Source organism: Hemiscyllium ocellatum, chromosome 7, assembly GCF_020745735.1.
Source record: "Hemiscyllium ocellatum isolate sHemOce1 chromosome 7, sHemOce1.pat.X.cur, whole genome shotgun sequence".
NCBI classification, from domain to species: Eukaryota; Metazoa; Chordata; class Chondrichthyes; order Orectolobiformes; family Hemiscylliidae; genus Hemiscyllium; species Hemiscyllium ocellatum.
In genome coordinates, this window is record NC_083407.1 from 48,969,467 (window position 1) to 48,983,043 (window position 13,577).

The window sequence follows — 13,577 nt, forward strand, 5'->3', positions numbered from 1 at the left end:
CCAAACATACCTTAGTTTATTTTTAATAGTGGTAGTAGTTATTCAGAAGATGACCTTCTCGAATCCAGCAAGGTCTACATGTGAGCACACATCAATGTTTTTTTTTTCAAAAACTATGATTAGGGAATCATCCCCATAGAGCGTATTATTATTGACTTGCAATGTTAATGTGAGTGAAAAAGTATTACTTTTTCTAAAATGGAGTGAAAAAAGAGATCTGCAATATCTCAGCACTGTATGATATCTGAGCTTTACTGAAAATTTCAAAAGATATCCCTAGCACTGACCTGCTGCTGAGTCTTGCAGCTAAAAATATTTGCTTATTTATACCAGCCACATGATCAAGTATGCAATGCAAAGTAAACAACCATGACTGTGTACATCCCAACAAATATTTTGTTCAAGATATCACCAATATCACTACTCCTATGTTTACTTCCACCTGTCAAATCAAAGGAGTAATTGAACTCGAACTGAAATTAAAATCAGTTGTTACATATTTCAAGAGCAAGGCCATCTAATTTTGTGCATTTTTTCTTCAAAATTGTGTTTGGGAGCCTGAACTAACTGTAATTTACTTGTGTATCATTCAAGAGTTTGAATGGCATGTCAATTCTTACTGACAGGCTGGTGACTTTCTGACTCGCAAGCTTCTTTCTTATAAGGAGAGTTGTTTCTTTGCAGCTTTTTGATTAACCCTTTTGCAAAGCAAAGTATCAAAAACAACTGGGAATGCTGTCTGCCATATATGTTCAAAGGCATTTAACATTATAGGTATGAACAATTAGCGAGGTATAATATCCAATCATTCTACATCTCTAATGATGGGAGAAAATTCAAATGGAGCATATCATGAGGAATTTTTCCCAGTTTAACAATTGTGTAGGGAAACTTAAATGTTCCATGCCAATAACCATAACAACAGGTAATGATTTATATAATGCTTATAACATAATAAGATCCCAAGGCATTTCTCGAACTCTAACATAAAATGATGTTGAGCCATGAGATATTAGGACGGAAAACAAAAGGCTTAGCCAGAGTTGGGTTTTAAGGAGAGTGTTTTAAAGGAGAAATATGAGTTTGAGATCCAAAAGAGTGTAGTCAGAGTATTCCAGTCCTCTTTAGTAAAGGTGGAAAGGTGGTCTTAAGCCTTCTATCCTTTTTTTATAATTGAAACATGACTTACAAATCCATATATTGTAATACACCTGAAACAAAGATCACCATTCCATTAGCCTCTTTATTTTTTTTCTGTACGTCATGATATTTTAATGACTTAAGTATCTGAATCCTCAAGTATGTTTGGACTGCCACTGTTTCTATCTTTTCAACATTTTAGCAAGTACACAGTTCTATTTTTTTTAACCCCAACGGAAGGATTATGTTCACATGTGTTTGAAATTTACTTACCACAGTTTTGTCATTTCTCTTAGCTATTATCTGCTTCTACCTACATTTTGCTACATCACTCACCTTTGAGGAATCAGCAAATTTGAACGTGTGGCTTTCTATCCCATGAATCATTCTGGCAATAAGTAAAACAAATAGTTGAGGCCCTGATCCAGACCATTAAGGGTGATTGAGAGTCACATTCTTCCATCTGATACTTGCCCATTATCTCCACTCTGTCTCTTGCCATTCAGCCAATTTTCTAAAATGATCAATGTTTGCATTCAATTCCATAAACATTAACTTTAGTTAATTCAATGGGCCTTGTATGCCTTCTGGAAATACAGATAAATTACTCTGTAAATATTTTCTTGTCCATTACATATATCACTGCTTCTAAAATTCAATCACATATTATTTAGATTACTTACTGTGTAGAAACAGGCCCTTCAGCCCAACTAGTCCACACCGAACCACACCCGTTCCCTACACCTAATACTATGGGCAATTTAGCATGGCCAATTCACCTAACCTGCACATTTTTTGGTCTGTGGGAGGAAACCAGAGCACCCAGAGGAAACCCCCGCAGACACGGGGAGAATGTGCAAACTGCACACAGTCAGTCACCTGAGGCGGGAATTGAACCTGGGTCTCTGGCGCTGTGTGGTAGCAGTGCTAACCACTGTGCCACCATGCCACCCACTGTATCATTAGTTTTACACAAATTTAAATCTCTGATCTATCAAATATTTAAGGGTTTCTGCCTCTATTAATTTCCTGGCAGCAATCATATGGTCAAAGAGCTCGAGGGCTGAGGAGGTCACAGCTTTGTAGCAGTGAGAAAGGGACTCACTGAATGCACATCTGAGGGAGGCAAGGAAATTATCCAAAGAGGGCATCCTTTGAAGAGACTTCATGTGGTACAAACTTGGTTAGAGTCAAAAAGTTGGCAGATGCTGTTCTTCCATCCTTCTGCTTGTCCATCTGCTTTTTTTTTGTCTCTATTTATTTCCTGATAGCAACACAGTTTATAATTCCATGGTTTCCCTCTCTGACATTTCTTGTGGCATGCACAATTTTCCAAACTGAGAGAATTCTGGATGATTATAGTTAGGACATTTGCAATGCAGCACAGGAATAAATGATTCAGGGTTTTAATACAAGTTATTGATGAGACCCTTGCCATTAAATATTGCTAATATGTTGTTAAATAAATATAATAGCTGGAATCTTGTGGCACTGAGCAACATAGGCTGCTGCAAGATTTGTATTAGTATCGGGCTCACAATCCAATGAGGCTAACCAGAAAGTCAGGAGTAACGTGCTGCACCTTGCAGAGTGACAAGGTAAGTTACTCATTAGGCAGTGACAAGCTGCCAATCAAGGGATTTAATGTCTCATTAGTACTCGACTTGTGCTGAATAAGCTAGATGCAAAAGATCTTGACAAGGCAGTCAGAATGGGTACCTAGCAACTTCAGCCTGCCATTGACTCCAAGGAGCCTCTGTGTTGCTCATCACCTAACAGCATCTGAGCATGATCCACAGGCACCAGCCCCATTTACCTTCATTCGCAGACATTGGCATCCAACCCCTCATGACCATCATGCTGCAATCCATTTACAAACAGCTTAAGAAGCACAGACTTGCCTTGCAAGGTACACCAGCAATTAGCATTGAAAGGCTACTGCAAGGTCATTTTATGCAAAGGGACTGGCACCCAGCTCTCAGAATTGACTAGAATGCCTCTCAGGGCTGCTTGCTTTATTAATGCACAATCACTTAGCACCTACCTGGGTGCCCGCATCATCCTGCCTTGTTTTGCCTTGCCCTGCTAATTAGCACAGTGCCACAAGCAGGCAGCTTGCCTTATTGGTAAGCAGCCCTCAGTCAAAGGGGGCTTACACCTTGCTGTATGGAAGTGTGCTAAGTCAACCTCACAGCTACAGTGTGTGACAGTAGATTATGCAGCAAACATACAGTGTGTACAGTAAGCAAGTAAGCATGTTTCAATGTCTTGGGTCAGTCATCCTCACTGGAGTCCCTGACACCACCCATCAGTCAGGAGATTCCGGCACAGTAAATCAAGGGCATCCTCTGACACCAGTCCAGGGGATCAACCACGCTCAGGATGTTCTCAGTCATGGGCTTGAGTCTCTGCAGACAGGGTGTGGTTCATGTTACTCCTGTGGATCCATAGTGTCCAGTCCAGGGGTAGTGTTAACACTGCCAGGCATCAGTCAGGGGTCTGGGCACTTCTTGTCCTGAGCTGTCTGGTTCGGTAACTCAAGGAGGGATGGGTCACAGTGAGTCCATTGGGTTCATCACAGACGCTAAGAGCAAAGAGGAGTGCTGGGTAGTGCAAGAGAAGCTGTTGCTGTGGGAAGGAGTTTGCAAAAATGTTTTGGTCAGGATTGGATGCTGCAGGTTTGGGGAAAGGGAGTTGACAATTTTAAAGGGAGGGGCAACAGTATTTGGAGATACAGTAAAGGATGGATGGCAAGCGGGTAATGCTGAGGGGTATTTATCCACAGTTGGAACAACTTGGCTTCAAGCGGGGAGCAGTGAATAACCCCTACTCCCAACTCCCTGACATGGTCACCTCATTTGTCAAGAGTTGGGAGAAAAGGTGGGCAGGAGCAGGCTCGTGCAGATGGATTGAGTGGGGACCTGGAAAGATCCAGTACCTATTGGGGTATATGTGAAGGGCTAGCTGGAAAGAGATCTGGATGTTCAGGGCCACAAAGACATCTGGAGGAGAAGGCTGGAAGTCACTGCCAAACTGTTGCCTATCACTATGCTGGAAATTGGAAATATTCAATAGGAAAGAAAAAGGCTGCAGCCACTCCAGAGTGGAAAGGTAAGTCTCTCAATCTGTGAGGGAGGAAGCTGCAGGACCCATTGATATGAGGTCCTTCAAAAGGAGACAATAGTACACACAGACCCATGGACTGTACAGGTCTCCAACCAGTGGGGTCAGTAATTCCTGTCAATCCCAGTGCAGTGGCTCCCTGTGTTCTGTACACCTCTCTGCCCCAGACATTGCTGACTAACTCATTGAATTGAATTGAATTGAATTTATTGTCGTGTGTACCGAGGCACAGTGAAAAGCTTTGTCTTGTGAGCAATACAGGCAGGTCACAGAGTTAAGTCACATAGATAAGTAAATGATAGGCAAATAGCGGCAAAAACAATAACACAGGTCCAGGCGAATGTTAAGAATTTGTGATTCCACTCTGTATTCTAACAACAGGAGAGTACAAATGTTATGAAAGCAGCTGGTGCCTGTTCAGGCTTCTGTACCTTCTCTCTGATAGTAAAGGTTGTAGAAAAACATTGCCAGGGTGGGATGGATCTTTGAGAATGCTGGCAGCCTTTCCTTGACAATGGGCCTGGTAGATGGATTCTATAGAAGGGAGGTTGGCTTTTGTGATTGTCTGGGCCGAGTTCACCACTCTCTGTAACCGTCTCTGATCTTGAATAGTACAGTTGCCACACCAGGTAGTGGTACATCCAGACAGATTGCTCTCAATGGCACACCTATAAAAGTTGGCAAGGGTATTCGCCGTCATGTCAAATTTCCTCAGCTGCCTGTGGAAGCAGAGACATTGATGGGTCTTTGTAACCAATGCATCCACGTGAAGAGTCCAAGAAAGCTTATTGTGGATGATTACTCCCAGGAGCTTGACATTCTCCACTCCTTCCACCTCTGTGTTGTTAATGTGTTGGGGGGGGGCATGAGTAACATCCCGCCAGAAGTCAATAATGCATTCTTTGGTTTTGCCAGCATTGAGAGCTAGGTTGTTCTCATTGCACCATTTATTCAGGTCTTCCAGTTTCTGTCTGTCGCCTGTTTTCTCACCATCTGAGATTCAACCGATTATGGTGGTGTCATCAGCGAACTTGTAAATGGTATTAGTCTGGTATTTGGTGACACAGCCATGGTATACAGTGAGTACAGTAGGGAGCTGAGTACACACCCTTGGGGGGGATCCAGTGTTGAGTGTTAGTGAGGATAAAATATTGTGCCCAATCTTCACTGATTGTGGGTCAGGAAGCTGAGGACACAGTTGCTGAGATTGGGGCTTAGTCTGAGATCACTAAGTTTAGTATCAGTCTTTCGGACACAGAGGCCAAGGAAAGAATAGCTATATTGTGAGACAAGTGACAATTGTCGTAGGACCTATTGCCCTGTATAAGTCATGGTCACCCTGGTCCTACATCTTGCAGTAGGCTCTCAATGAAAATAATGAACCATGGTACATCTTGTGTAGAGTTGAAGTTCGGTATCATGGTGGCATTGTTACATTCAGCAATTGTTGTTGTGTCACCATAGTCCTACCAGAGGATAGGGACTGAGAGAGAAGTGGTTGGTGGTGATTTAGCCTGAGGGCTGCCAGACCTCAGGCAACGGTAGAGATTGAGTAGGAGAGTCCTTCATGGTAACCTCAAACCAGTGATGGGAACTGAAATCATGCTGTTGGCAGTAAACTGCTCTATAAACCAAAAATCCAGCCAACTGAGCTTAGCGAGACACTCAAACAACTCAGAGCTAAAATAAATATCATTTATACAAATATAAGATTTCATGTATCTTGCATTGTCCACTCATACCACCAAAGTGCCCTCAATAAGTTTTCTTCTCTCTCACTCTCCTACGGGTACCCTCTGTGTATTTTCTGGTTCTGCAGCTGGGTGGAAGGAGCCTGCTCACTGGTGGAGCTTGTTTGCCCAGGATGTCTTCTCAGGTGACCCGAGGCGCATTGCGTCGGGATAGTTCCAACACCCAAGGTGGGGGCAAGGGGGTGGTTAGGTGTCTTCTTGTCAGAGGCAAGTGACCTGTCCCCAGCGTGAACTTTCATGAGGTGGAGCGTGCAGGCACGGTTTGAAGGCTATGGAGAATCGAGAGATTTGGAGGGGCCTGGGTTTGTGTGGTACCTTCTCCAGCTGGGTGCCTCCTCTCTAAGGGAGTGAGTAGGCATTGCAGGGGCCATACAAGGTTAGTGGTGTGGGAGGTTGTGTGGGGGTGCTTTGGAGACTTGGGTTGGTGAAGCAGAAGGAAGACATTGCAGGTAATAACAAGAGCGATACAGCATGAGCCTTGGAGGGAGTTGGGTGCAGTAGCAAAGTTAGAATGTGAGCTGGCAGAGGGCTATGGCATTTTCCATGGCTGAGTGGGGAAGGTTATTGACCTACTGGTACTGCTAACACCACACTATTGGCGATGACCTCAGACCAGGCTGCCAGGATCTGGTGGCATGGCCTCCTCTGCCAATCCTCCGGGAAGAGGATGCCCCTTCTTTGTACCATTCTCTCCACCCATACCTGCAGGTCTATGGTGGATATTCACAGCACCATTTTCTTCTTCTCTGACATGATCAGAATCCAGCATGTCTGTCAACAAGTGGGGCAACTTCAGAATGTCCATCCTCATCCAGGGACACAGCAACCTTTCAAATATGACATGCACGAAAGGTACGCCAGTCTTTTACAAGATGTTCAGTGACTGGTGAGTTATTCAGGAACATTGCATTGCAGGATGGGGATTGGATCAGATGCGAGAGAAGCTATAGCGATATGGTGGGTAATTAATCCGGCAGACTTGGTTAGATACAGCAAGAAATCTTGTTGGCTTCATGTCAAAACATCTCTCCATAAACCTTGACACAACCCGCACTTAGCTGAAAAATTTAAGAACCAACCCAAAATCTTCAATTTGTTTTAAATGTTTTAATTGAATTGAATTGAATTTATTGTCATGTGTACTGAGGCACAGTGAAAAGCTTTGTCTTGCGAGCAATAGAGGCAGATCACAGAGTTAAGTCACATAAATAAGTAAATGATAGGTAAACAGTGGCAAAAAAACACAGGTACAGACGAATGTTAAGAGCTTGTGAGGCCATTCAGTATCTAACAACTACAGGGTAGTTGTTTCGAAAACTGTTTCGAAACCGGCTGGTGTGTGTGTGTTCAGGCTTCTGTACCTTCTCCCCGATGATAGAGGTTGTAGAAAAACATTGCCAGGGTGGGATGGATCTTTGAGAATGCTGGTGGCCTTTCCTGGACAGTGGGCCTGGTAGATAGATTCTATAGATGGGAGGTTGGCCTTTGTGATTGTCCGGGCCGGGTTCACCACACTTTGTAACCGTTCCAATCTTGAATAGTATAGTTGCCATACCAGGTAGTGATACATCCAGACAGAATGTTCTCAATGGCGCACCTATAAAAGTTGGCAAGAGTATTCACCGTCATGTCAAATTTCCTCAGCTGCTGTGGAAGAAGAGACATTGTTGGGCCTTTGTAACCAGTGTGTCCACATGAAAAGTCCAAGAAAGCTTGTTGTGGATGACCACTCCCAGGAACTTCACACTCTCCACTCCTTCCACCTCTGTGCCATTAAGGTGTAGAGGGGCATGAGTAACATCTCTCCAAAAGTCAATAATGAGTTCTTGGTTTTGCCAGCATTGAGAGCTGGGTTGTTCTCAGTGCACCATTTTTCCAGGTCTTCCACTTCTCGTGTGTTGTCTGTTTCGTTGCCATTTGAGATTCGACCAACTATGGTGGTGTCATCAGCGAACCTGTAAATGGCATTAGACTTGTATTTGTCGATGCTGTCATGGGTATACAGTGTGTACAGTAGGGGACTGAATATGCACCCCTGGGGGCTCCAGTGTTAAGTGTTAATGACGATGAAATATTGTCCCCAGACTTCACTAATGTGGCCTGTGGGTCAGGAAACTGAGGATCCAGTTGCAGAGAATGGGGCATAGTCCTAGATCACTAAGATTAGTAATCAGTCGTGAGGGGATAATAGTGTTGAAGGCTGTACTTTAGTCAATGAGTGGGATTCTTCCTTAGCTGTTCTTGGTGTCAAGATATTCTAGGGAGGAGTGAAGAGCAAGTAATATGGCGTTCTAGATGGTAGAGGTCAGAAGATTGGAGTATACAAGTTTGGAACAGAAAGGAAACATCTGTTGATCCGATAGGCAAATTGGAGTGGTTAAAGAATAGTGGGGTGGCTGGAGTTGATTAATGCCATGACAAGCCTTTCAAAGCTCATCATGACCACTGAAGTTAGGGCCACTGGGCAGTAGTCATTGAGACATGCTGCATGACCCTTCTTAGGTACAGGGATGATGTTGGTCCTCTTGAAACAGGCAGGGACAGTGGCCTGCTGCAGGGGGCTGACGATGTCCGAGAAGACCTCTGCCAGTTGATCTACATGGCCTGGTACTCTGTCAGGACTTGTTGGAATAGGTGTTACCTATCTGTCAAAATTATGTTCAAAGCGAACATAGAAGACATTGAGACAATCTGGGAGGGATATGTTATCATCTGCTATCTTGCACTGTCTCTTTTTAGAACCTGTGATGTCATTCCATCCTTGCCATAGTTGCTGGGTGCCTGTCTAGGTCTCTAGTTTGAATCGGTATTGATCCTTGGCTCTCTTAATGGCTTTGCGAAGGTCATACTTGGATTCCTTATAATTGAGTGAGTCTCCTAATCTGAAGGCCTCAAACCTGGTTTTTAGCAGGTTCTGTATGTCCTGGTTCATCCAGGGTTTAGTGTTGGGGAACATCTGGATTGACTTCCTCGGTATGCAGTCCTCCACACACTTGCTGATAAAGTCGGTGACAGTGGTGGTGTACTTATCCAAGGTACCTGTGGACTGTTTGAATATGGCCCAATCAGCCGATTCCATACAGCACCAGAGTTGATTCTCTGCCTCCTCCAACCAGCACCGAACCTGTATCCAAGAGGGGATCTCCTGCTTGAGTTTTTGCCTGTCAGCCGGGAGAAGAAACACAGCATTCTGATTGGAGTACCTGAAATGAGGGCGGGGGATGGAGTGATAGACATCCTTCACAGTGGTGTAGCAGTGGTCTAAAATGTTCGGGCCCCTGGTGGGGCAGGTAATGTTCTGGTGGTACTTGGGCAACATCTTCCTTAGATTGGCTTGACTGAAGTCACTCCTCAGGGTGTTCGGTCTCCAGGTGTTAGTGGTGGAGTACAGCACATCCAGAGCTTCCTCAACCCTTACTTGTGGCAGGATGTAAACAGCAGTTAGTATAACTGCAGTAAATTCCCATGGTATTTAGAAGGGGGGGCATTTGATGGTGAGGAATTCAAGGTTGGGAGCAATGGCTGCCAGAGTTGCAATATCTGTGCACCACAAGTTGTTAATTAAAAAGCAAACCCCTCCACCCTCATTATTCAGATTAATAATTATTTAAAATGCTGATATTTAGCTAAATATAAAATTTTCAAGCTGAAACCAATTAAAAGGGAATAACATAGATTTTATGGATAATATCAAAACAAAACTACAATGTGTCCAATAAACTGCCAAACATTTTAGAACAACATGTAACAGAACAATAACTAACCCTATAAGATAGCCACTCTTTCTTTGGTCCACTTCACATAGGAATAAATGCTATATCTTGTTTTCAATTGCAAAATTTTCAAAAAAATCTTGTGCTTCGCAATCACAAAAAAACTGTTCAATTATCTATCAGACAGAATGATGCACTCACAGATTCCCAAGAGATTTGGTAAGATAACACATTTATTATATTAACCCATATAAAGTAAGGAGAAATATTTAACCATGTTTTACTGATTTAGAAATAATTACTATCGTCAGTAAATGGCATCATTTCTTTGAAAAACTAATTATTTCATTCTTAATGCACCAATACTTTAAAACAAAAAAAAGCACTTCCTCTTTATTAATGAATATTTCAATGCAGTTCCTTTAAAGTAGTTCAGCAGAATTTAATTAGCACTTTTCCCTGACAATATGAACTGAATAATTATGTGAATTTACCATTTTGATAACTGTTGCATAAATGTTGCTGATGTTGCTCTGGAAACAACCAAAAGATCTGGAATGGTGATATGCATCAACTGCAACCCTGGTGTAACCCTGGTGTCTCCCATCTTGGTCTTTTGGGTTTCATATGGAAGGCAATCTAAAAACAAAAGTAACATTCAATGACTCTGTGATCTCACCTGTTTCATCGTTAGTTCATAAACAAAAGATTGGTTGGACACTTCCTTGGAACTAGCACTATGTCATAGTCCATTTCTTTTCATTCGTTAACAGTATATGGACCTTGTTTTTCTCCTCTCTAAATTCCCTTGAGAAGGTGGTAGTGAGCTGTTTTCTTGACGCACGCACATCTATGGTGATGGTAGGGATGGCGTTCCAGGATTTTGACAGAACAGAAGTGAAAGAAGAATGACATTGTTCCAAGTAAGGATGGTGCGTGGTTTATTGGATACCCTGTAGGTCATAGTGTTCTTCTATATCTGCTGTGTTTGTCTTTCTAAGTGATTGAGCTTGTAGGCTTAGAAGGTGCAGTCAAAGGAGTCTTGGTGATTTGTTGCAATGTATATCATACTCATTGTTGCCATCGTGAGTTGTTAGTACAAGTAATGGTGCATCATTATATTAATTATTGATTAGCTGTAGTTCAATATGTTGCACGACATGCTAAGATTTTTCAAACAAGAAAAATAAAATAATGTCATTTATTACCTTTTTTGTAACTGAATAATTCAAAGTCCATTAGAAAGCTTTCATAATTCCTATCAAGATTCTTTCATTTCTTCTTCAGAAGAATTTGATTTCTGACACTTTGCATTCATTGTGCATTATTCCTTTGCAAACTATTCCTTTATTCCTATTAACCTTGTTAGCTGACAGCTAACTCAGCATTGGCTTTGCAAGAGCTAGGCTTTCCCTGGCCTCTTGTCCTTCAGCAACCCACGAAGTGCACAAGACACAAATTGTTAAATTACTTTTTTAGAATATTTAAAATATCGTATTACACCTGGATAAAGTCAGAAATAGTTTCAATAGTACTATTAAGGCTTGATATCACAGTAGTGATACTGCGGTATTGTGAGCATTAGTTTTAAAATCAATTGACTCTATGTGGCAACTGAGCATTAGACTACATGACACGTGACAGTGACAATTCATAGTTTCTTTCATTAAGTCCCCCAAGATGCTACTTGTCAAAAGACATCTCTTTATCAACAATCATTGCTATTTGCAGTTCAAAATACAATAAGGACTTTATCAAATGGTAAGTTTCTTTTCAATAATAGCCATGTTAACAGTATCCTTGTGTTTTTTTTGCTTAATCAATTGGACTCATGAAGTCCTGTTCCCTTGAAAATTGCATTCAGCTGGCTATGTAATTATGATATTTAAAATTTGCATAACTTAGCAACTATATACAAGTTCCTGTAGCACGGCAGGGTGACTAATCTAACATTTGCATGAGGTTAACAAACAATGTTAATTTGGAGAGCTCCAGCAGCAATATAAGCAGTGGCATTCTCACCTCCACCAGAAGGCAAGGTATTTAACTATTAAATTCCTGGGCAGTGAAAATTTCTTGGCAATGCACACTAAAGAAAATAGGAGGGAAAGGACTGTTCTTTTTGCCATCACCCCCAGCACCAATTGATGATTGGCGCGTGTCTCACACTAAGCCTGCCATGTTCTTGAAGCAAAAGAAATTCCAGTCCCTCAAATTATAGTTAGTAGGCAACCACTGATGGCCCATCATTCCTGACATCTTGGCAACAGAGACAATGTCCTCATCATTCAGCAGCTCTGCATGTTTGCTGTATTCAAATACCAGAAATGGCCAAAACATTGTGCTAATGTGTATGGACAGAATTATAAGAGATACCTACTTGTGTATACTCCCTCCTTTACCTGCAGACTAAGTTTTAAAAAGGGCGGTGACATTTGAGGATTAAAATGGAAGCAATAGAGAACTCATTTAATCTGCATATCTTTCCAATATTATTGATTATAATCAAATATAATTCTAATCCACAAGAACCAAGTAACACCACAAAGAGTTTTTTTTGCCAATGAGCTGTTGCTGCTGCAACAATTTTGTTTTTTTTTGTAGATTCATTTATAATATCTTCCACAAGTTTTCCCCATTGCTTCAAATCCTAGCTATCTCTTTTAACCTCATTTCACCTGTTGTAAGCTTCCAGCTGCGTTCCTGCAATGAACTGCAAATTAGCTGGTGGTTGACTGCTGAATTCTGAATTGGGCGCAATGTGGCAGACCACAGATGGACCGCTGGTAGCTAAAACTAGATAGCTGAGACAGGTGGCTGGCTGTACTTCAGCTGCCTGACGTTAGATCACTAGCTTGCTCAGTCTGCTTGATAATGGTAGTTGGTTGGTGCTTGGTGACTTTTACTAGGCTGACCTTCCTGATCTGTGTCGTCAGATAGAAATTATTGTATCTTCAAAAAAAGCATGCATTAGTTGTGTTGATTATACGGTATGTTAATGCACATAATGAAACCTGCATCTTAAGGTGTAAATTTTGCACATTAAAATTAAAGTCGTAATTGGCTCTGCTGCACAATCCCAAAAATCCAATATATCCATGTCTAAAATTAACACTGCACAATGAATTATAATTTTATGCAATGTGCAACAGGTGGCAAAAAGACTGTTGATATTGACAAGCTGAAACTGTTGCTTCAAGATAGTAAAGACATGTCCCACGATCATAACTTTGTGGCTTTTGATGTAGCTATACATTGCTTGTTCTTTTCTGTTCCAACAAAAGTACCATACTCCATGTTGGGAAAGAAAGTCTTGGGTGAGAATTTCTTTGCACAATGCCAATCATATTTGGCAATGAAAAGTTATGCTAAAGAGTCCAAGTTCTCATACTGAAAAGAGAGAGCCTTGTTGCAGACTTTCTAATTGGCCTCAAATACATATCTGCCTCAGTCTTGCACAATACTTTCAATCAGAGCCTTTTAATTTTCAGGACAGAAATGTCCCTTTAAAGATATTTTACTCTCTGTTCTGATGGTGCAGTGATGTTTACACATGAGATTTCCTTAGTTGTACTGCTGGAATCCCTTTTGACAATGAAGTCCCATTAGGAATTGGCCAGGCCTACACCATGATATTCAATGCAAGAAAATGTGATGGCTTCTATATATACCTAGGCATGAATAGAAGTTCATTCTGAAGAAGACGATTTCCAAGAAGGAACTTTCAAATAAATCTGACATGGATGTTGATCTTGTAAAGAAAGCAATATTTACCTAATATGATGCTGCAGTACGACAAAAATACCTCTGGTGTCCCGTAGGAGTGATTCTTAGCTGCTTCCTTTTCTCA